Raw genomic sequence first — 25,037 nt, 5'->3', positions numbered from 1 at the left:
AGTGAAAGGCAAGGGAGAAAGGGAAAGATACATTCAACTGAATAAAGAGTTCCAAAGAATAGCAAGGAGAGATAAGAAAGCCTCATTATGTGAACAATGCAAAGAAATAGAGGAAAACAATTTCAAGAAAATAGGAGATACTCAGGGAACATTTCATGAAAAGATGAGCACAATAAAGGACAGAAGTGGGAAGGACTTAACAGAAGCAGAAGAGATTAAGAAGAAGTGGCAAGAATCCACAGAAGAACTGTACAAAAAAGATCTTAATGACCCAGATAGCTACAATGGTGTGGTCATTCACCTAGAACCAGACATCCTCGAGTGTGAAGTCAAATGCACCTTAGAATATATCACTACAGACAAAGATAGTGGATGCGATGGAATTCCAACTGAGCAAGTTAAAATCCTAAATGATGATGTTGTTAAAGTGCTGCACTCAATATGTCAGCAAGTTTGGGAAACTCAACAGTGGCCATAGGACCGGAAAAGGTCAATTTTCATTCCAGTCCCAAAGAAAGGGCAATGAGAAAGGATATACAAACTATCCTACAGTTGTACTCATTTCACATGCTGTATATTGTAACCCTGCTTATTTAACTTATATGTAGAGCACATCACGTGAAATGCCAGGATGTATGAATCACAAGCTGGACTCAAGATTACTGGGAGAAATATCAACAACCTCAGATATGCAGATGATACCACTCTAATGGCAGAAAGCAAAGAGGAACTAAAGAGCCTCTTGATGAGGGTGAAAGAGGAGAGTGAAAAAGCTGGCTTAAAACTCAGTATTCAAGAAATAAGATCATGGCATCCAGTCCTATCACTTCATGGCAAATAGGAGAGGAAAAAGTAGAAACAGTGACATGTTTTCTTTTCTTAGCCTCCAGAATCACTGTGGATGGTGACTACAGCCACAAAATTAGAAGCACTTGCTCCTTAAAGGAAAGCTATGACAAACCTAGACAGTGTATTAAAAAGCAGATGTATCACTTTGCCAACAAAGATCCATATAGTTGGTTATGGTTTTTCCAGTAGTCATATACAGATGTGAGAGTTGGACCACAAAGAAGGCTGAGCACCAAAGAATTGATGCTTTCAAATTGTGGTGATGGAGAAGACTCTTGAGAGTCCCTTGGACAGCAAGGAGATCAAACCAGTCAGTCCTCAAGGAAATCAATCCTGAACACTCATTGGAAGGACTGATGCTGAAGCTGTAGCTCCAATACTTTGACCACCTAATGCGAAGAGCTGACTCACTGGAAAAGACCCTGATGGTAGGCAAGATTGAGGGCAGGAGCAGGGGGCAAGAGGATGAGATGATTGAATAGCATCACCGACTCAATGGATATGTGTTTGACAAAACTCTGGGAGACAGTGAAGGACAAGGAAGCCTGGTGTGCTGCAGGCCGTGGGATCACAAAGAGTCAGACACAGCTTAGTGACTGAACAACAACAATAGTTCAGGTCACTGCTGTAAAGAAATCTTTTCTTGGCTGACCTCCCAAATTAGCTTAAATCCCCCTTTTATATGTTCTCTTTATTTTCATTTATCATTTTGTCACATCACATATAATAAAAGTTATTTTTAATTAATTTGTAGTTTATCTAATGACTGTGCCACTAAATGCTAATCTCCATGAGGTCAGGAACTATACCCGTTTTGCTCACTCCTATATTCCTAGGTCCTAGAAGAATGCCTAGAACATAGTAGATATTCAATAAAAGGTTTTGAATAAATAAAGAGTAAGGTTACCCAGCATTTTATACTGAAAAATACTTACTGAGTTGTAAAGAATCCTTGTTCCTAAGAAACTCATACTGTATTGGGGCAGAAGTCATGTAAACATGTAATTACATTAGTGGCTAAGAAGGCAAATGTTGGACTGAAATCCTGGCTTCTTCCCATACTACCTTTTTATCATTGAGCAAAGAACATGATCTACCCAAGGCTCTGTTTCCTTCTCTGTAAAATGAGTGAAATTCTATTACCAACCTAAGGCAGAAAGTGCACATTGCTTCACTCACTACTCACTTCAGTTCCATTATATCTCACCATCCTACCTCAGAGCCTGAAAAAAAGTCATACTTTATTTGTAACCTTCAAGCTAAGCTTTCCCTTGGAATTTGGTTCCACTGAGCAAACTTAGAGGCAGAAGGGAGTTGCAAAGTAGCAGCTACATATAATAAGTACAGTGGTAGAGATATCTGGTTCCTTTTAGATAGTTCCAGTTGAATGTCTTAAATCTAGGCTTAGGCACTGATCTTCAAGGGTGAGTAGTTCTAGGACGGTCAGATAGTGTAAGCAGTGTGTTTTACTTCTATTGGCATTAACTCTAGATGCCTTGTTTCTGATTGTGAAACTCCAAGCTTGGTTCTATATTCCTCCCAAAGATTGCATGAGCTACATAGTACCTAGAATAAACTCTTGTCTGCTTCAGACAGCTAAGAGGATTCCATAGTCTGCAACAGTGAAATATGGAAGATTTACTAACAGTTTGCTGAAAGGGTTAAATCTAAGTGGAAGCTTTATCCTTAAGATTAGAATGCAAAGACTGCAGCAAATCAAACCAATACTACTTTTGTCAAAAACTTAATATTACTTTCTCTAATTTTCTATCAATGCTGTTCCTCAAAGTTCCTTGAGATGTTAGATTCTTGATTGAGTACATCTATATATGGGTACTGTTAAAGTTTTGACAAGTGCTCAGTTAAGTTGCTGTTAAAAATATATGTACATGCTACTAAAAATATATACATATATTTAGAGAGAGAAATTTGGCTAGAAGAATATACTTAATTATATTACATTATTTTTCCTTCATCTCTATCTTCATATTTATTCAGAAATAAATGCATATTACTTTTATATCTTTAGAAAGACAAGCCTTTTAGCTATGAAACTCACCACATTTGTATTGTCCTTTCATTTTGGGGGGCTTCTTGATGACTCAGATGGTAAAGAATCTGCCTGCAATGAGGGAGACACAGGCTTTATCCTGGATTGGAAAGATCCCCTGGGGAAGGGAATGGCTACCCACTCCAGTATTCTTGCCTGAAGAATTCCATGAACAGAGGAACCTGGCAGGCTACAGTCCATGGGGTTGCAACAGAGTTGGACATGCCTGAGCGGCTTTCACTTTCATTTTTTGAAGAAGTTCTCACATGCACTACTTTGACAACAACCCTGGGATCTAGTAATATTGCCATTATATAACATGCAAACTGAAACCAAGAGAGACTAGTAATTGGCAGAGACAGAACTTGAATGCAGTTCTTCTAAGTCATATGCTTTCTTACTTCACCACAGTTGATCAACAGTTCATTAAGGGCAGTTCTCTGTAAAATGAAATAAATTTGAATTATCAGGGCCAAAGGAAGGATTTGAATTAGAGCCTAGACTGTGTCATTGATTTGATCCTCTATTTTGGGCAAGCTAATAAGTCTTTTTCAGTTCCTTTCTAGATGTTACATTGATACCACAAACTTCCGATCAAGATGGTCCCATAAGTTCATAATACATAGCAATGAGAAATAAAGTGTAAGGCTAAAAATCTGAAAGAGAAGTCCAGTTCAAAAACCAGATAAAATTTCAGTGAACCAGAAATGCAACAGAACCCCAGATAGTACACAGGTTTGAGGGCTGCGAACTGTTAGATTCTGATCCAGTGGCTCAGCTTCTGTATGGCAGAGGGACTAAAAGTGTTTTGTGCAAAACTGAAACTGGGATCCAAAGTTAAAAGCCAGGGTCAAGGGCAAAACAAAGGTCAGAAGGGTGAATGCCTAAAATCCAAAATTAAGAAAATACATAAAGAAATTTAAAACTAATAAGTACAGCCTACAAAATCTATGATCAGTTTATCATTTCAGATAAATTAATTTCTTGAACCATTTTAATAGGTATGTTTAAAAGCTTGAAGAGATAAATTTTATATAGAAAATTCAAGAGTTAATCAAAATAGGAAGATATAAAACTATGAGAGGTAAATAGTAAAAAAAAAAAAAAAAAAAAAAAAAGAAAGAAAAAGGAATTAGAACTGTTGGAAATGAAAACTAGTGATCACTAACAATAGCTGCCCTGTTAGCCTACTAAACTGTGAGACCACTATGAAGACTAGACAGGATAGTGCAAGCCTGTTTTAGTGAGTTGAAACATTTCATACTATGGAACAAGAAATAGAGAGAATAGCCTGACAGATGTCAGTGTAGAGATCTCTAAGCTATGGGGCTGGCAAGGAACGGGGGTAACTTTAAGAGGGGGAAAGACAATCATCAAAAAAGAAACTATACTGACAAATTTCAGTTTATTTTATAATTTGCCTAAAGAATCGGTCTTCTGGGATACCCTAACTAGGATCTATATGTTAAGGAAGAAAGGATTTGTGCCTTTTTAAGTGCCCATGAAATAGCTGCTCCTATATCTTATAGGGAAAGGAGAATGGGAAAAGGTACTATATAAATTAAGGCTATCGTTATCTTTCCCTTTTAGGGAAAACAAATTCACCACCTGGAGAGGAAAACGTCTGCACGTGGAAAGTTTATGTTTTTTATAATGTGCATTTCTAGGATGGTATGTGTCTGAAATTAGGCATGCAAACCTGAATTTGTGTATGGTATATTCTCATGCAAATGTGTACATGCATAACTTAGTGCTTGTTCTGTTCCACTCAAAAGTAGGTGGAGATATGAATATTATTGAACAAGTATAATTTTCATACAAGAATTGTGTGGGCAGCTTCCATTCTGGTTAGGCATCTTAACAAAAATGAAAAGCTCAGATAAGAACAGTGAGATTTTGTAAGTGCTAATATTACAGCATGAATGTTTCTAATCTTTCTCTAAGCCTATTGCGTCTTGAATTAGAAAGAATAGAGCCATCCTGACCAGAAGGCAAATCGCTACGTGGGGAAAATTGAGACAGAAATGCTTTTTCCTATCTTTTAAAAAACATACATATATATTTTTAGAGGAGAAAATGGTCATTTGGAATTCTCTGTTTTGCAAGTCAGAGCAAGCATGATGTTTGACCTAGATTATAAATATTCTATGTGGTGAAACTGAAGCACTTGGAAATACTTTCAGATGAAATTCAGAATAATATAACATAAGCCATAAAGCTCCACAGCCTCAGATCATATGAAAATTGATTCTGGCAGTGGTTGAAGTATATGAAGTATGAATAATCCTAGAACTCACATGCTTTGTTTTGAAGAAACTGAGAACTGGAAATGTGACTTTGACCTCCCTACCATCTAATGAAATCCCAGCTGGCACTAGTGGTAAAGAATGCCCCTGCCAATGCAGGAGACATAGCATCCACCACCTAATGAAATCAGTGATTCTGACGTCTGAATAAAACACATGGGAGTGGGGAAACAGCTGGCAGTGTGAAAAGGGAAGGCCATTTTCTTGAATGTTAGCAAGGGGTAACCAATTTGCCTCTCTAGAAACATATCCAGGTCTGGGAAACAACAAAAAGAATATGGAAAACAATTCTGTAACAAGATTCCTATAGTTTGGGAGGGTTTTGGACATGCAGATTTCATTCAGAACCAAGCTATGGATGAGCTAAATCAGTAAGAGCTTTTTTGCTTGGTGACCTAAGAACTTCAAAAAGCATTTCACCCAGTGATTGGTGCATAAGTAAAGGCTATATTCGGATGTGAAAATGGAGACACTTATAAAGATCTGATTTATGTATAAAATTGTGCCATCCTAAAATGAATAATGAAACTCTGCTTATAATTACACACCTGCTTCTTGAATCCACCCTTTGATTTCTATTCTTGGAGTCATCAGTGTTCTTACTACCTCTTACCTAAAATATTGTAATAACTTTCTAATGGTCTTCTGCCTTTAGTCTCTTCCCTGTCCAAAGCATTCTCCTGCTTAGAAATTTTCAGTGGCTCTCCACTGGCTACTAAGAACGAACATAGTAGTATTTTCTATGATCTGGAGCCAAAGATACATTTCCAGTCTTATCTGCCATTCCTTTTCTCCATGTGCTTTATGCTACAAGTTAGCAAATCACCGTTCTGCAAACATCCTCCAGAATATTTCTAAAACACAAATATGATCTTGCTTTTGCCTAACTTAAAGACTTTTGTGACTTCCTATACTGTTGCTTTGTAAATCTAATCCCAAGTTATTAGTCTATGTGGTTCTCTAAATCTCACACCTGTCAGGTTCTCCAGTCTGACCATCAGACCCCAGCTCACTCTCCTGGAAACCTATAATGAGGCCATGTGGAGCTACTTGTGTGCATGCATGCTAAGTAGCTTCAGTCATATCAGACTCATTGCAACCCTATGGACCTTAGCCCACCAGGCTCTTCTGTCCATGGGATTCTCCAGGCAAGAATACTGGAGTGGGTGCCATACCCTCCTCCAGATCTTCCCAACCCAGGGATTGAACCCTCATTTCTTACGTCTCCCACATTGGCAGGTGGATTCTTTACTACTGGCACCACCTGGGAAACCACCCATTTCTTGCCCTTAAACCTTAATGTTTTTTCCCTCTATCTTGTATACCCTTCCCTGCATCTTCATCCCTTCAATGCCCTGGGGTCCACATGGAAAAAAGAAAAAAAATCTTATTTTTTTCCAAGATTCAGCTCAAGCTAATCTTTTTTACAAAAGGCTTTCCATTTGCATAAAACTTGATTGCCATCTTCCTCACACACACCCACTGTTCTTGCTATAACCCCAGTGCCAGGTATCTATTTTTATCATTAAATAACACTTATTTTGCATTAACCATTTCCAATTATGTCTAAAACCTCATTAAGGTCAGGGACAATGTCTTATTTATCTTTGTAATCCTAGCACTGCCCACAATGCGGAGCACAGAATATTGTTCAATGAATAGTGATGAAGTGCTAACTCCTGAAGAATAGGGCCTGTGGGATCCTCGTGGTGGTTAACGACCACCTACTGAGAGAATGCATCAATGATGGATACTTGTTAATATAATCTTCCTGCCATCTTTATGTGCAGTAGTCAAGGCATCTCTTTTAGATAGCACACTATATGTTGTAGAGTGGTTCTTCTCAAACTTTACCGTGTACATAAATCACCTGCAGATCCTGGGGAAAATGGTATTCTGCTTCAGTAGTTCTGAGTTAGTAGATGCTGTTGGTCCTCAAACTGCACTTTGAGTGACATAATTATAGAGGACTCTAAGTTGAGGGATTTCACATGAGAGATTCAGAGAAGGTACAGGTAACCCAAGGAAGTCAACAGAAGGGGGATCTACCTAGTGGTACCAGAGGTATTGCTCATCCAGGTAGGCTTTTGAGGCTGTGCTGGGGGCTGAGGTTTTACCTTTATCACCTTTCTCTATCAACATGGCTTTCAGAGTCAAGCTTTTCACCCCTTCACTCTGCAACTATGACTCAACCTGTATGATTTTTCTCTGTATAAGAGCTCCCCAGATTCCATTTTAAAACTCACCTGAAGCTGTTCTCCTCTCTGCTTTTCATAAACTTAAATTCCCTATGCTTTATTACTTAAACCCTGGAAATCCAATCTTCCCCATTTTCAGAAACCTCACCAGCTGCCTGAATTATTTTGCCTCCATTTTAATCAGAAACAGCTTTTCCTTTTCCAGCAAATGCACCAGCTTCACCTCTGCAAAGACCAGTTTCCAGCTACTGCTGCTGTGATTGATAAGTACAGATCTCATTCTGAAAGAATTGCTGCTCTCCCCGCCCCACTTTCAGGAAAACATGAAGTAGTCAGGATTTTAAACTGTAGGATGGCTTAGAAGAACACCAGCGTTCTTACTGTTGACTGATCAAATGTCATAAAGGAAAAGCAAATGTAGGAGAGAAACTGGAGATTTGGCTGGCAGCTGCAAGAGCTTGTGAATTCATATAATATCATGGAAACTGCCAGTGCTTTGCTAGTGTCAATTTATAATTAGAGATGCCATTTTAAGGTGAATTTTGACATTTACTGCTACTAGTTGACTTTTCCCAGTAATATCTAGTTTCATATTATAGTGTTGTCTGTTTCTTCAGGAAGTTAAGTAAATCCAGAGGTTTCAGAGTCAAACCAGGAAACTATGAACATGTTATAAAATCATTTCACATCTTAAAACATAAGCCATTATTATCACAAACACACACAAAGATAAGTATATCCATATTTATAATTTAATTATAATTATAAAATTTATACAAGTAAAATTACAATTTTATTATTTGGAATAAAGTTAAGTGACTACAAACTTCTTTTCCCCCAGCAATATCCAATAGCTCCATCAATATATTGTTTAAATAACTACATTCAAAAGCATTAAAATAATGTATTTGAAATCTGATGTCATACATTTTAAGATTTCTCCCAAACTATGCACATAATCTAAACCCTAACTATTAAATGGTTTACCTGCCATTTAAAAATAGGCTTGTTTGATTAATTTTTCATTGAGAGGATAAAAATTGACCCAATTTTTCTATTAGTAGTAATCTGGCATATTCTTTAACTGAGTTCAGAGCTTCCACTGACTTCAAAGGAGACATCACATTCTATTAGTTTCTTGAAGCATGAAAGACCAAATAGATTCACTACATAAATTTTGGAAGCTTCTAAATGTGCATTTATTTGCTCAATATTTTAAACCCAGCCAGCAGTACAGGCAGTATACCTTTAACATCTGTAGAAGGTCTGCAGCCATTAAAAATTAACCCGTCCGTCACTCTTTCTAAAACTGATACAGACAACCTCAGAAAATGATTCTTTGGAAGAAAATGCTAACTTTGATTGAGAAAACAACCCCAAGTTATAGAATTTCAGAGCTGGAATGAATCCTAATGAGTTTGATTCTCATTTTTATAGTTGGGAAAGAAATAGAGTTTTGCAGAGGAGGGCACTCAGGCCAGGAATCTCTCCATAACCATTACTGGCTGGATATGCGTATTGAGTAAACTTGGCAGCATTTAATTAGATCTCCAATTGACGTATTTTTAAATAAAGCATTAACTCTTCCTAAAATAGGTTCAAGTGTAACTGACACCACTTCTGGTGAAGGAAAATTTTCTTCCATTATGTCATACAGTGGGTTTTCCCCTCATCATTAGCCATTGGATCGAATCTTAACCACTTTTAATTCTCTTATGAGGTGTAAGAGAGATTTGATAGATTAAAATAAGCTGAGGGGAAAGGTATTATAGATATAGAATTCTGTTGTAAATGAAAGGATAAGCACCTTAATTTTTAACTGTTTGTATTTTATAACCGAAAGGCCAAAACCAGTTTAAGAGAGAAATAAGCAGGTTTAAGACTTATGGACAGTGATAAATGTTAATGTATTTTAAAGAGAGTACTGTCTCTTGAGATTATATCAACACATAATTTGACATATATAAAATTTATCTAAGAAATGTAAATAAATTTACCTAAGAAAAATACTTAACACCTAATAGAAAAGAGGCCTGAAGATATGAACTAGCATTTACAATGAATGTGAAAAATATTTAAGCAACAAATGCAGATTTTAAATGGCTGCTTTTTTTCACCTTTAAAAGTAACTAATTTCTCTCCCTTTTTAAAAATAATCCCTTTTTCCTTTTATAAAGACATTTACTTGTAGCTCAGTTGGTAAAGAATCTGCCTGCAATGCAGGAGACCCAGGTTCAATTCCTATTTTGAAATTCGAGTCCTGTTTGATTCTTGCCTGGAGAATTCCATGGACAGAGGAGCCTGGCAGGTTACAGTCCATGGGGTCCAAGACTCAGACACCCCTTAGTGACTAACCCACTGCATAGAATGTGGTGAAATATTCTATATCTATACTTTGTTGCTATTTAGTCCCTAGGTTGTGTTGTACTCTTTCATGACCCAGTGGTCTGTAGCTTGTCAGGGTCCTCTTTCCTTGGGATTTCCCAGGCAAGAATACTGGAGTAGGTTGCCATTTCCTTCTCCAGGGGCTCTTCCCAGCCCAAGAATTGAACACACATATCTTGCATTGGCAGGCAGATTCTTTATCCACTGAGCCATCAGGGAAGCCATGTCCATATTATATATATACTACATAATCTTTCTGAAAAATATGTCAAAATTATATACTAAGAACCTAAAATATTTGCAAATTATTTACCTAGTAAATCCACTTCAGGAAATATATCTCAAGGATCAAATGCAAACCTGTATTTGTGGCTGCTGCTGCTACGTCACTTCAGTCGTGTCCAACTCCGTGTGACCCCATAGACGGCAGCCACCAGGCTCCCGCGTCCCTGGGATTCTCCAGACAAGAACACTGGAGTGGGTTGCCATTTCCTTCTCCAATGCATGAAAGGGAAAAGTGAAAGTGAAGTTGCTCAGTCATGTCTGAATCTTCGTGACCCCATGGACTGCAGCCCACCAGGCTCCTCCGTCCATGGGATTTTCCAGGCAAAAGTACTGGAGTGGGTTTCCATTGCCTTCTCCAAGTATATGTGGAGGAAAGGCTAATTACAGAATTCTTTGTGACAAAAAAAATTGAAATAAAAATTCTCAAGCATAATGAAAGGATTAATCATAAAGAAATAATAGAAAGAAATAATCATAAATTACTGATGATATTTTAATACTTCTTTAATATTCCAGGAGAAAATATTATTTTTTAGCCTCTGGAACCACATTTTCACGTGATATATAGGAACCAAGACAAATTTTGGCAGCAAAATATTAAATGAAAAAGAAAGAATAGTTTTCACCAAATTTGGAAATTTTTTTTTGTTGTTCTGTACAGCATTTTTATTGATGTACAAAATAGCCTGTTCACCATTCAAAAATCATAATCTGCATAGTAAGAGTTTTCTCTTATCCCTATTTACAGTGAAGGTTTTTAGTGCAAAAAGAAAAAAGAAAGAAGAAATCCATGAAACCGTGTCCCAGCCAGTCCCATCTAGCACAACACGGTTCTCAGTTTTGCTCCATGCCAGCTGGGCTTATTTGGCTATATTTTGGGTCTCCAGCCGTTAATGAACTGCAGGATTTTCTTCACCTGCAGTTTGCTCAGTTTGAAATCCTCGGAGAGGATTTCCTCCGTGAGCTGAATGAGCAGATTGCCGTCGATCTTCTCGGTCACGAAGAACACAATGACGTCCTCTGTTCTTTCTGTTTTATTTTGAGTAATATCAGTTGCTATATCTTCAAGTTTACTATTATTTTCTTCTATAATGTCTAATTTTCCCTTTATCCTGTCCAATGTATTTTTTATCTTAGACTTTATCTCTAGAAATTTGAATTATGTCTTTTTTCTGTTTTCCCAGCCTCTATCTCACTGTTTTAAACATGTAGAATATAATTTTAATGTATGTTTTAATGTTTTTAATCTCCTTGTGTGCTAATTCTAACATATATCAGTTCTGAATCAGTTTGATTAATTTATCTCCTTATTGGGTCACATTTCCTTCTTGTTTACACACCTGGCAATTTTGGTTCAGATGCCAGATATTGTGAATTTTACTTTGTTTGATGCTGGATATTTTTCTATTCCTATAAATATTCTTCAGCTTTTTTATTGGAATGCAATTAAATTACTTCAGAGCTGTTTGATCCTTTGGAGTCTTACTTTTTTGTTGTGTTAGGCAAGAACACAACAGTACTAATCTTAGATTAATTATTTCTTACTACTAAGCAGGATTCTTCCATGTGCTCTACTTAATTTCTTGTCTGGCTGATGGGAACAGGCACAATTACTGGCCCTGAATTGGCACTGGGCACTCTTACCAGTAATTCTTTCAAGTGGTTCTTTTGCCAGGGTCGAGCCATTTCTTCATTTGCCTGATCTGATCATACTGATTATTTGGGGGGGTCCTTTTTTGAAGTTTTATCTCTATATACCTCCCTCCTTTATACGCTCTGTCAGCTGACAGCTCTAGTCGCCTTGATCTTCCCATACTCTCAGCACTGGGAGTCCACCAGTCTGGGCTCCCTGTTCCTGTAGCATAGCTTGGACACTCTCGTGGCTGTAGTCTGGGCGGTCACAGGACTCACTTAGTTTGTTTGCTATCTCTCAAAATTTCTGTCTCTCAACTCCTCAAGTCCAGTGCCTTACAAACCCTCATTTCTTATATTCTGTCTTTGTTTTCTTATTTCAGGCAGAAGGTCAAATTTGGTCTCTTGTCTAGACATGGAGGCCCTTACTGTTTTTATGTCTGTTCAAAAGCATTATGGAAAACTGATTTAAGTGTATGTGGTAGAGGAGCCTCACTATACATGAAAAAATATGAGAATATAAATAATCCCAAATTAGTTTAAAACAGATACATGCAAAATGCTAGCACATGCATAACATTCATATTAAAAGAAAATAATATCAAAATATTAGCAAAAGGGCTGGTTCCTGGGATTATATCTGATTTATATCTGCTTTCAGACTTTTCTAAATTATCTTCTAGTATGAAAATATATTAATTTTATGAAAAATGAATATTATATATTCTATAAGTATATATAACTTTTGGAAAAAGCAAACAAACTTCTATTTTGCTTGAAAACCCACAGAATAATTAATGAGTAGCATATATGTATGAGTAGTGTGCACATACACACACACACATCTGATTTCATAAAGGGGATGAGGTGTACTTACCAATGAACAAAAGAACCAGTGGTGAAGGTAGTAGGTTCTCCATATAGGAGACCAGAAACCAAAAGCTGAAAGTCCAATGTTCAAGGAAGCAGAGAAGGAAGAAGTCACTGCTTGGTATTAGGACAGGATAATATCTAAGCACCTGCCAACTCTGAATTTCTATGCATGCTACTTCTTCTGAGAATACCTAACTGGTACTTGGGCTCCCAAGTGGCTCAGTGGTAAAGAATCCACCTTCTATGCAGGAGATGTTGGTTTGATCTCTTGGTTAGGAAGATCCCCTGGAGAAGGAAACAGGCAATCCAGTCCAGTACTCTTGCATGGGAAATCCCATGGACAGAGGAGCCTGGTGGGCTACAGTTCATGGGGTTGCAAAAGACTCAGACAGGACTTAGCAACTGAACAAAACAACATATGGTACTTAGTAAATTATTAAATTTCAAAGACAGACTGATTCCTTTGAAAAGAGGTAACTTTATACAGCCTCTCCATAGTAACAAATGAATATTTCTTGTGGAAATGTCAGATAAAGCATTTTCTGAAAATGCAATAAAATTAGATGTTAGCATTTGTGGATAACTGACTAAATGAGCAATTTCGTGTAATTGTGAGGAGATAAAAGTGAAAAGGCTAAAAATCAAATACAGTTTAACTTAGACTCTCTTTGAGAGGAGCTTATTAAACTAAGTAAATTTGTTAAGTACATTCTTAGGAACTCAGAAGAGTGTGCTCCAGAGAAAAGTAAAGTCAGAGAGGCATAGTTCTAGAAATGACTGTAGACATCTTCCGGTCCATTGTTTCCCAAATGTGGCTACAGACTGCCTGGGCTTGAATCGTGATTCTGCCATTTTCAAGCTGTATGACTTTAGGCAAGTTAATAACCTCTCTGTGCCACAACTTCCCATCTGTAAAATCTGAATTAAAATCTGTGTGGTTAGGATTATATGAGTTAATGCAAATATAGAGCTTAGAATATCTGGGCACACACTAAGCTTTAAATAAATATTGTCTATTTTTATTCTAGATGTATATGGATGGATTTTTAAAAAAACATTATTGTTCATGCATTTAATGTGCATTGAAAAATATACAGCTCATTAGATCTGTGATTATATTAATATTATTGCTTAAGATCTTTTGTAGTGGTGATATAAAGTTAAAAGCATTAATTTAATTTTTAATTAATCAAATACTAATATCATTGTGCATGCACATTGCAAGAGTCATACTGGTGGTATACTTAAGTTCAGTTCCCTAACTTAACAAATGAGGAAAATGAGGCCCACAGATGGAAAATAAAGCGTCTATTCAAGAAGTGAGAGGCAAGAGAAGGATCTAAATCACTTGAAATTTCACTGTTTTTGCAATGTATCTTTTAAGCCTTCCTTCTCACTTCTTACCTACACTTTGACTTCTACTTTTCTAGATACAGTCAGTAGTTCACTTTCTTCAGAGTTCCCTTTCTCCCCATTTCAGGTCACTCATGTTATAAAGAAAATTTACATCCTCAGTTTTAATAACTAGCCTTAAGTGTTAGCTCTGACAGACATAATGAAATAACTTATTTATTTGTCACAAGTGTGACAAATAAGGTGAGTGTCATTCATTAAAGGTTAGCAATAAAATACATAGCATTTATAAAAAACATGAGAACAAGAAATGGCTCTACTCAGTACACCTCACGCATGAGGAACATTCAGTTCAGTGCTGGATTTGAGCGCATGTTGGAATTAGGAAGATAAAATGTCAGGAATCTATGATGGTTAAAGGAGTGAAGTTGCAAGAAATCAAAACCCTTGGCAGTTGAAGGAATATGGCTACATGAATGTAACATAAAAATTGATTACTCATTGGGATATGTTTTTCTCATTTAAGCTTCTGCCTAGCAGAGGTAAAAAAGCAATAATCACAGTACAGTGATACTTGCTATCACAGAAATAGGAAACGTTCAAGGAGTTGATTAACTCTGTCCAGAAATTAACAGAAGCTCTGTAGGTGATCTGACACCTGAGTTGAATCTCACAGGTTAAGTATAATCTTAAAGGCCGATAAAGGAAGAGCAACCCAAGCAGAAGGGAAGGCAAGTGTAAACACAGTGGAGGTTGGGTACATTCAAGGCTCTGTGAATTATTTGACATACCCAAATCCTAGGATACTCGCAACAGGAAATAGCAAGACATGAAGAGACAAAAGTAGATGAGAATACCTTGCAAAAACTTTACAGTTTATTCCTTATGGGTAGGTTGAGATCCAAAATCAGTGTTACAGGGCTGTCCAACTAAATGAATGCTGAAGACAGTCTTTGGAGGCTCATAAATGTATTTTCCCTTGACTCATCTCTGATAAAAATATTTACCTCTCCATTCACTCATTAGGTTAATCTTTATTTATCTGCGTATTGTGTAATGAATGAGCTCACTCACTGTTAACCAAAGGTGGGAAGGCCAGACTTCCTGGGTGGTACGAAGGGTAGGTAGGAGTCTGCCTGGCTTTGCGGGGACACAGGTCCAAGCCCTGGGCCAGGAGAGGCCCACGTGCTGCAGAGCCCCTGAGCCCCTGTGCCACGAACCCTCAGCCTGCGCTCTAGACGCCGCACGCTGCAGCCGCTGAGCTGGTGTGCCTGAAGCCTGTGCGCCGCGACAAGAGAACCCGCTGCAATGAGAAGCCCACACACCACAACCAGAGACTAGTCCCCACTCTCTGTAACTAGAGAACGTCCACTTGCAGGTGGAAGTTCAGCTCAGTTCAGTTCAGTCGCTCAGTCGTGTCCGACTCTTGGTGACCCCATGGACGGCAGCGCGCCAGGCCTCCCTGTCCATCACCAACTCCCGGAGCTTACTCAAACCCATGTCCATTGAGTCGGTGATGCCATCCAACCATCTCATCCTGTCATCCCCTTCTCCTCCCGCCCTCAATCTTTCCCAGCATCAGGCTCTTTTCAAATGAGTCAGCTCTTCACATCAGGTGGCCAAAGTATTGGAGTTTCAGCTTCAACATCAGTCCTTCCAATGAACACCCAGGATTGATATCCTTTAGGATGGACTGGTTGGATCTCCTTGCAGTCCAAGGGACTCTCAAGCGTCTTCTCCAACACCACAGTTCAAAAGCATCAATTCTTTGGCGCTTAGCTTTCTTTACAGTCCAACTCTCACATCCATACATGACCACTGGAAAAAGGTGCAAGTTAGAAGCATATAAATACAGTCTATGTAGTCATTTCGATGGAGAAGGCAATGGCAGCCCACTGCAGTGTTCTTGCCTGGAGAATTCCAGGAACAGCGAGGCCTGGAGGGCTGCCGTCTGTGGGGTCGCACAGAGTCGGACACGACTGAAGTGACTTAGCAGTAGCCGCAGCAGCAGTTGTTGTGGAATAGCACTTCATGAAAAGTCATGGAACTATTACTTGGAAAAGATTGATCTCGAAAGTGACAGTTTGAAACAAGCAAAGATTTATTTCATCACTTTCTATTTAGGTGCCATATGGGGCTTTTTGTTTTCTATTCACCATTCACGAAGAGTAGGTAGTAAGAATGGGCACTCTCACATTATTAAATGGAACGAACAATGTTGCCCACTGCCTATAAAAGTCCCTAGATGTATCCAGTGTATTTTGTTGATTTGCCTACATTTCTGACATCATTTCAAATCAAGACTCCTAGTTGTGGGCCCTAACAGATAGCCTTTGATGCAAAAGGGTGCCTCCATAACAGAAAGGCAGTCCTAATGATTCAAGAAATGACTCATTTAACCCAAATAGCCTTCAGCTTAAAAAACTATAGAAATTACTCCTAAGATTTATTTTGATGTCATTCTTAAAATCCATTCCTAAAATTCCACCAAATGCTTCAACTATGCTCTCTAATAAAACTCATTATCATATATTCATTTTTCCTTATGATGTGGAGTGGAATAGTGTAGTTTGCTTTGAGGGAAAAATAAGGCTCCAAAATCTGTACCTGTCAAGAGGGAATCACTCATTTCTGTCATTCTACTTGAGTATAAGCCTCTTCAACACTATAAAAAGATGAAAAAATATAACAATAGGAAGTACTAGGTTCCTCTTTCCTTCTTGCCTTGCACTTATTTTTGATATGGTTATGACTTATACATTGTAGGTAGTTTAAAAAATACTTTCTGATTATTAAAATTAATGAAAGGCTTATGACCATATTGACCATTCGAAAATGCCTTGCACCTTTAAAAAATACAGGCATAATATTAACCCAACACCCTGAGCACTTACAGTTTGAGTAATTATGTTCCATCTACCTAGGTTCCCCCTGGTGATTTCAATTTGCATACAGAATTCTCTTCACTTCCAGTTCTAAATTCTGGTGGCGTTTACTTCTATACTGATACCTGGATATAACAATAATCTCTGTACTCATCAATTTTTATGAAGTTGAGGAAAATATGCTTTATACCTTCATTATAGTTGCCCCCTTTTTTATAAAACACATTTAGCAGGTATATCCAGTGGCCTCATTTAGATTGGTTTCCCTTCTCTATAAGTCCATGGAAGCCCTCACTTACCTGCAGAGTCTACATTTGCTTCTAGTCTTCCTGGAAATGTTTTCTGTGCGTGCTCAGTCACCCAGGCATGTGCAACTCTCTGCAGCCCCCTGGACTGTAGCCTGCCAGGCTCCTCTGTCCATGGAATTTTCCAGGCAAGAGCACTAGAACGGGTTGCCACTTCCTACTCCAGAGGCTCCTCTCCCTGACCCAGAGATTGAACCCACATCTCTGGCATCTCCTGCACTGGCAGGTGGATTCTTTACCACTAGCACCACCTGGGAAGCCCTGGACTTCTAGAAAGTCCCATTGAGTAGGGGGTATAAATTCTTCACTAGGCTACCTAGCTATAGATTAACATTGGCAAGAGTAAGTTATGTTTGCTTAAGAAGTAATTAAAGCATAATAATACTACTATGTGAAAATACATTCTATAAAAAAAAATGACAACCACCACCATAACTACCTCATGATTAATAGATACTGTTTAATGAACACTTGTTATAGGTCAGGCATTCTTCTAAGTGTCTTAAATGTAATTACTTGTTTAATTCTCACAAAACCCCATTTAGGTAAGTGATATTACTTTTCTTTTTTTAAATACGGGGAAAACAAGACGCTGAGATTTTAATAACTTGCTGAGAATCATATAAGCAGTAAGTGACAGAGCTGTGATTCAAGCTGAGGTAATCTGGCTACAGAGTTTACACTTTTATTAGTCAGTTTCACCAGAAAAACAGAACTACTAGGATGCAGAGATAGAGAAAGAAATAAAAAATGATTATAAGTAATTGGCCCATGTGATTGTGGAGGTGGACAAGTACCAAGATCTGCAGAGTGAGTGGGCAAGCTGGAGACTTGTAGACTTGGAGAATGGATGGCTGAGTTCTAGTCTAAGTTTGAAGATCTGAGAACTAGGAGAGATGATAAACATAGTTTCCATAGAAAAGGAGGCAGGCTTGAGAACCAGGAAGAGGTGATGTTTTATTTAAATTCTGAAGGCAGGAAAAGAGCTGATGTCCCAGTCTGAAGGTATCCAGGCTGGAGAAATCCTCCTTACCTAAGGGAGGGTCAGTCCTTTTTTGCCATTCAGGCTTTCAGTTGATTGGATGAAGCACACACACATTAGAGAGGGCAATCTGCTTTACTCAGTCTGGAATTTAAGATGATCTCATCCAAAAATACCCTCACAGACACACCCAGAGTAAAGCTCAAGCAAACATATTTGACTGCCTGTGGTCCCATCAAGCTGACACATATTATTAACAACCACAGCACTCTTTCTACTATTCTGATACTTCAAAATTATGTGGCTTCTGAAAAATGAAAAATAATAGATGATATAGTCTCCCATTTCAAAACATGAGGAGAATACCTGTAATTATTTCTTGAGGGAAGATAGATCATAAAACATAAACATTCAAATATTTTGAAGCTAACTTATCTCCAGACTATCTTAAATCAGATTCTTGACATAGATCATGGCCAAAAGCAATAAGAACCTTGGTTTCAAATACGAAGAATCTATGTTCCCTAGCAACACTATGTGGAGCCACATAAGGAATTTTCAAACACCATTTATAGTAAGATTTTTTCCCCCTCCATTGCCTCTTCATTCTAAACTCTTGATTATAAGAGAAAATGAGCTCTAGAGATTTTAAACAATGTTCCTAAGAGGACACTATGGTGTTTAGCCAAATGAATATTGCTCATAAAATTGCTTAGACTTATATATAAAGTGATGTGGATCCTCACTTTATTGTTTTTCTCATGACTACATTGATAATAATATATGGTTATTATAAATGGTTATTAGAATAGTGTTAGTAACAATGAAAATTTTAGTGATTGTCCTGAATAAAATAGACAGAGTATAAGTACCTTTTTTTTTTTCTTTTTATGGCATTCAATATTCTTGTGGTGACTGTGGCATGATTTATTCTGACAATCTTCAGGTTTCACTGGTTTTCTATTTTTTCCCTCTACAAAAAATGTTTTAATAACAATTCTATTATCTATATCCTGCCTTATATGTGTATGTGTAAATATGTATGTACATATTTATGTGAGTAGATATATGCTTTATGTAAATTTATGTGCATATTTATATAGGTATAGGTATGCACACACACATGAAGATGGACCTCTTGATCCCTAATGACAAGACTCATGCTTTGTGTTTTCTACTTTGAAAATCCTGTCCCAAGAAAAATTTTTAGCTGATAGTATCAGAATTTATAGGGTCATAAAAACTAGGCAGTTGTTATCACAGAAATACAAGAATGTTTCAACATGCGGAAAACTATTAATGTCAGCAGGGTAAAGGAGAAAAACATATAATTATCCCAGTAGGTGCTTATGATGCATTTGATAAAATTCCACACTCATAAGATTAACAAATAAACCATTAACAGGGTATGATTGGAAGACAATATCTTTAAACTGATAAAAATCATCTACATGAAACATAAAGCAAATATATATCATTGCTTGTATTCAAATAACTAGGGTCCTGGCCAATGCAATAAGATAAGAAGAAATAAGGGGCATAATGATTGTAAAGGAAGACACAAACTGACATTACATGTGATATAACGCTACATCCATAGAATATCCAAAAGGAGCTGCAAACTATTAGGGAGTTCAGCGATGTTGCTAGGTATCAGATTGCTATAAAAAACACAGTAGTGATCTCCTATTTATATGGTACATGCTTTATGTATGCATATATATATATATTAGGCATAGATATATACCTCATATGTGTAACATGTATTATAGACCTATAGCTCACATATAATATGAGATTTTTCCTTCACAATAGCAACAAATGTATAAATTACCTAGGTGTAAATCTAATAAAAGATAGTAAGACCTTTGTGAAAAAAACTGCAAAACACTTTTGAAAGATACTAATGTTGTGATTAAATGAAGCAATAGACCATATTCAAAATGGCCCAGCTCAATCTCATAGAGATGGCATTTATCTCCCAATTTAAAATCTAAAGCCCCTGTGATTTTTCAGCAGAGTTTTTCATGAGGCATGAAAAGTATATACTAAAATTAATGAAAAAGAACACAGAACCAAAATAAGTCAAAGTAGTTTTGAAAAGTATGGGAAGATTGCCTTGCCAGATGCCCAAACTGTATTAATTAAGATGTTGTGGAATTGATACAAAAATAGACAAAGTGATGATGACATGGAAAAGAGGACCTAGAAGCAAAACTTGTGCATAAACGGAAATTTTAGGATAAACTCCTGTGTAGCACCTACTCAATAAAATAAAATATTATTTTACAGCATTTGCCTCATAAAGAAAAATAAAGCTCATTGTAAACCTCGTCACCAATCCAGTCCATAGAAAATGATAAACAAAAAAATTAGGGATGAAGAATGGAAAATATCAATAGATTGAAGAGCGATGTACAGAGAGCTTCAAATATATCTGCAATGTAGTATGTCTTAATAATCTGAAACAAATTTATAAAATTGTATGGTGACTATTTTGATTCTTATTCTCTATACTATTCCATAGAATTATAATACTTAAATCTGTTTTTAAAAAATTAATATAAAAACAATTATAGTCACCTCTATGTGACATATGGTTTTAAATAAGTCAGAATCATTGATTTGTTCATTCAGTCATTTGATGAACTGCCAGCAGAAGATGTACTATGTTGATAGAGAACATGGTTTAGTTGAGGCTGAGCTGTTTGAACTATGAGTCTTGGGATTATTCTATAAGAAAGAGTACTGAACCAATGACTGAGAAACAGGGATTCTCTAACCTCAACTCTGAAATAAGCTGGTTATGTGACATGAGGTTGTTGATGGACCAGTACATAAGAAATAGTAGCAGAATGAAAATCAAAGAACTACTGTCCACAGCTCCACATGTTGGCGAAGAACTTAAGAAAATTTTATGTGTGTTAGTCCCTCAGTCATGTCCGACTCTTTGAGACCCCATGGACTCTAGCCTCCCAGGTTCCTCTGTCTATGGGATTTCCCAGGCAGGACTACTTGAGTGGTTGCCAGTTCCCTTTTCCAGGGCATCTTCCCAACCCAGGGATCGAACCCAAGTCTTCCACATTGCAGGGAAGCCCATGGAAATTCTATATTGGAGCACATAACTAAAGTCTGTTTATCTTCCTGCCTTGGCTCCCACCATGCCCTCTGAACATCTAAATTATAGATCTAAAATATAAATTATGGCTACAGTAAATGCTTGTGTGTAGGCAAAATGTTACATGAAAGTAAAAAGAAGTCCCTCAAAATATGGTTCAACTTCTGTTATGGAAATAGAAGTTCAAAAGAAACAGATTTTTGAACTCAACAAGGGATGAAAGGCATTCACTGCTCTAGGGAAAAATGAGTTCTCAGTATTGGAATCTGAATATTGTGTGCCAAGGAAGTTACCCATTGATTCAGATCTTAAATGGAGAGATGGACTAGTGATATTTAAGATCTCTTCCTACTCCAGGAATCTGCTACTTTGATTCCAGGATACTTCCCTTGATTTTTCAAGCTTTCTTGAATATAGTTGCATCTAGAGAGAATCCCCTAAGGCAGAGATTTGACTTCTGATTTTAGTTGTAGAATATCATTTAGGTTTCTAAGAAGAATTTTGATTATATAAGAATTCCTTGTTGTGTCCGTGTTTCTAAGAATTGAGAGAGTTTGAACCTCTGTATTCCTTCTCTTTCTCTCTAGAAATATTTTTTTCTGCCCTTGTAACTGCAAGGAACTTCTTCTTTCATATCTAAGGTTCCCACAAGCCTTCATCCTATTGCTAGAAAGCATCATCCTCTTAGGTAAACAGTAGTTAGACTGTTAGTTACATCATCCAAAGTTTTTGCCATCAATTTAATGATAGCCCTTGCTATCTGAGTCAAAGAATTGGGAAACAATTTGCATGCACGCACGCATGCCAAGTCACTTCAGTTGTGTCTAACTCTTTGTGACCCCATGGGCTGTATCCCACCAGTCTCCTATGTCCATGAGATTCTCCAGGCAAGGATACTGGAGTAAGTTGCCATGCCCTCCTCTGGGGCATCCTCCCAATCCAGGGATCAAACTCTCATCTCTTATGTCTCCTTCATTACCAGGTCAGTTCTGTACCATTACCACCACCTGGGAAGCCAGGAAAACACTTTAATTTTATTTAAATTCATATCAGCACAAAATGTCAAATAAGTAATTCATCTTTTTTATTAATTCAAAAGAGTGTCAAAGTACAAATTCATCGCTAAAGATTCTAGATGACTTTTTAATAAATTTAGAGATGAGCAAATTACAATTGATGGCTAAACTATAAATATTTCACATATTAAAAATGACCGGTGCCACTTTGACTGATCCCAACAGCTTTTTAAGATTAAACCCAGTGTACACAAAGATGGAGACTGATTATTGGTGTTTTCTTCCCTACCAGAGTAACCACGTAAGGAAGAATATTCTTTACCGTGGTATATCCTCTGAGTTTCATATGATCACTGAGAGTGACCACAAAAAATAGAGCTGTAGATTTGGGTTAGCTGAAGGAGATGAGACAGTGGTCCATTCATGGTAGAAATAACTCAAACTTTGGAGTCAGACTGATATTTATGAACTGATACTGTGGAACTTTGGAAGAGCTATTTAATCTCTCTTAGTGTTGATTTATTCATTATAAAATAAAGCCCAATTTATATTTTTTTTAACAATGACCAGTGCCAGACATATCTCCAGAGCTGATGATAGACTCAAACCACTTAGACAACCAGGCAACTTTCAATTATCTATTGGATATGGGGCTTCCCTGGTAGCTCAGATGGTAAAGAATCTGCCTGCAATGCAGGAGACCCAGGGTTGGATCCCTGGGTTGAGCAGATCCCCTGGAGAAGTGAATGGCAACTCACTCCAGTGTTCTTGCCTGGAGAATCCCATGGACAGAGAAGCCCGGTGGGCTACAGTCTATGGGTTCACAAAGAGTCATACAGGACTGAGCAACTAACACACACACGTTGATATGTGAGCCCAGTGAAAGTCGCTCAGTCCTGTCAGACTCTCTGCCCCGCAATGGACTATACAATCCATGGAATTCTCCAAGCCAGAATACTTTTATTATTGTAACTAGGTTTTAATATTATCTAAATTGGGTTGTATGTGTTTTATTGATTAGATAACTGACAGTAAGCAAATCTAAACTAAATCAGTTTGTTTTCAAACTGATAAGTGATGCTGGAAAAGCCATTGAACAGAGGGGAGTTGGAACAATTCTTAGATGAAATTGTCTTCTTTCAAGCCACTGTAATAATTAGTATGCATGGCACATCACTGAAAAACAATGTCATATTTACTCTTCATTCAGTCCCTGCCTAAAAAACTGTATACCACAGCCCCATTGACCACTGAAGGCTATTTTCAAGAGGAATCATAAAAACTTACTTTAACCAAGCCTTCTTGACAGAAATAGCTAAATGAAATGGTAGGACTCCTATTGCTTTATTGAATGGCAAATGGATACATTCTTTTGTAAAATACACATGGTCTTGGGAAGAGAGTGTATAAAGCATATCTTAGAAAGTAACTTTATATTTTTAACACCTAAAAGGAATTTACTCTTTAAATAACAATGCTGTGGCAAAATTACCTTATAAATGAAACAGCTCTTGTATCATGCAACTAATCAGTACCTTATTTGTTCTAAAACATCTGATTTTCACATATGAAATCTCATCATAGTGGAATAAATCTGCATTGTTGTCCCGTTGGAAAGACAATCTCTGCCTTGATAAATACCACGTGACTCTTGTTCGTATGGGCTTCTCTGGTGGCTCAGTGGTAAAGAAATTGCCTGTGAATGCAGGACCCATGGATTCAATCCCTGGGTCCGGCAGATCCCCTGGAGAAGGAAATGGCAACCTATTCCAGTATTCTTAACTGAGAAATTCCATGGACAGGGGAACTGGAGGGCTACAGTCCATAGGGTCACAAAAGAATTGGACACGACTTAGTGACTAAACAACAACAGTTTCTTTTTATAGAGGCTGGCACAGAATTAAAAACGAATGATGTTCCCCACCCCCATTTTCTGTGAATCTGCTAGGAAGAGCTTTCATTGAACATGGTTCACCTATCCAAAACTGTCTGGCCTGTCTGATACACGGTTCCCACTCCACTTGAACAAATTTTGCTCTTTCCCCCTCTTAAATGCAATTATTTACTTTCTCTGACCTAATTTCATTTGACCCTAGTCTTTCCAGTGCCTTACTGTCGGTTTATATCTTTGTGTATGTGTATAGGTGTTAGGTGTTATGCAAATTTTATCTAACAATTGTTGTTTTCATGAATTTGGTGTTTCTTTTTGACTATGATGGCTGTGTTTTATTTTTGTGCCTTTTTTCCACCATGAGTTTACCTTTTCTTTATCTGATTTTAAATTCCATCAGCAAAGTCCACTCCAACAAAGTCTATTTTGTTCTCTCAGCTTCTGACTTATATACTCAATATTTTTGAGTGAACAAATGAATGAGTAAATATATTATGTACATTCAATACTCGAGTATATTCTTAAAAATAAATAATAAAATCCTTTTTATCATAGAGTTTCCCATGACTCCATTTCCGTAATTCTAAAATAGTACACTAAATGCACTGCTTCGCTGATGGCTCAGATGGTAAAGAATCCACCTGCAATGTGGGAGACCTGGATTTGATCCCTGGGTTGGGAAGATCCCCTGGAGGAAGGGATGGCAACCCACTGCAGTATTCTTGCCTGGAAAATCCGCAGGGACAGAGACTGGCGGGCTACAGTCCACGGGGTCACAAAGGGTCAGACACAACGGAGCAAATAAGCAAACTAAGCATAGCACAAATACATTGCAATTCATAGCTCCTATTCAATATCCCTTTGTTTCCTTATTGTGTGAGTGACAAGTCTGCTGATATCCTCAGACTA

The 25,037-nt window shown here is 37.4% G+C and overlaps 1 protein-coding gene across 3 annotated transcripts in view; it reads left to right on the top strand.

Annotated features, from left to right (window-relative positions):
* Window positions 1–25,037, top strand: part of ANKS1B (ankyrin repeat and sterile alpha motif domain containing 1B) — a 1,071,061-nt gene that overhangs the window by 504,206 nt on the left and 541,818 nt on the right. The window lies entirely within an intron of this gene.

The sequence above is a fragment of the Muntiacus reevesi genome, chromosome 1 (genome assembly GCF_963930625.1).
Source record: "Muntiacus reevesi chromosome 1, mMunRee1.1, whole genome shotgun sequence".
Taxonomy (NCBI): domain Eukaryota; kingdom Metazoa; phylum Chordata; class Mammalia; order Artiodactyla; family Cervidae; genus Muntiacus; species Muntiacus reevesi.
Note: the sequence above shows the minus strand (reverse complement) of the source record. Positions and strands in the feature narration are given on the sequence as shown.